This window comes from Arachis ipaensis, chromosome B01 (genome assembly GCF_000816755.2).
Source record: "Arachis ipaensis cultivar K30076 chromosome B01, Araip1.1, whole genome shotgun sequence".
Lineage (NCBI taxonomy): Eukaryota > Viridiplantae > Streptophyta > Magnoliopsida > Fabales > Fabaceae > Arachis > Arachis ipaensis.
The window spans coordinates 82,293,646-82,294,214 of record NC_029785.2 but is presented as its reverse complement, the minus strand read 5'-3'; positions in this window follow the sequence as shown (position 1 = coordinate 82,294,214).

Genomic DNA, 569 nt, shown 5'->3' with positions numbered 1-569 from the left:
CTTATCTTTCTTTTTATTTTACTTAATTTATTTGCATATTTCATTCATTTCATTTTAATTTTGTGCATATTTTTCTTTTCTTTTCTAAATTCATTATTTTTCCTTTGGTGTTAATTTTCTTATTTAACTGTTGTATCTTCTCTTGAATTATTTTGAGTGCTTAGTGACTTGTTTTATTCTGGATAGGTAATATTATATCAATGCCAATCTTTTATGCCTGTATTATTTTTACATTGACATGAATTTATATTATCTCTCCTTACCCACACTCTCTTCCCTATTGTTGCAAATTTTTTGCACTCTTAATTTGCCATGTACTTCTACTATTTTCTCACTTGCATGTTGTAGCTACCATATAATTGAGACTCTCATTACTTGGCATTAACCCAACCATATTTTACTTGTCTTCTTATCTTTATTTGTTATTAGCTCACTTATCCCAAATAAGCCTACCTTTTACATCACCCTTGTTAGCCACTTTGAACTTTTTAACCCCCTTATATTTCATAACCACATTACTAGGCTTAAGCAGAAAAATAAAATAAAAATCCCAAGTTGAATCCTTGGTT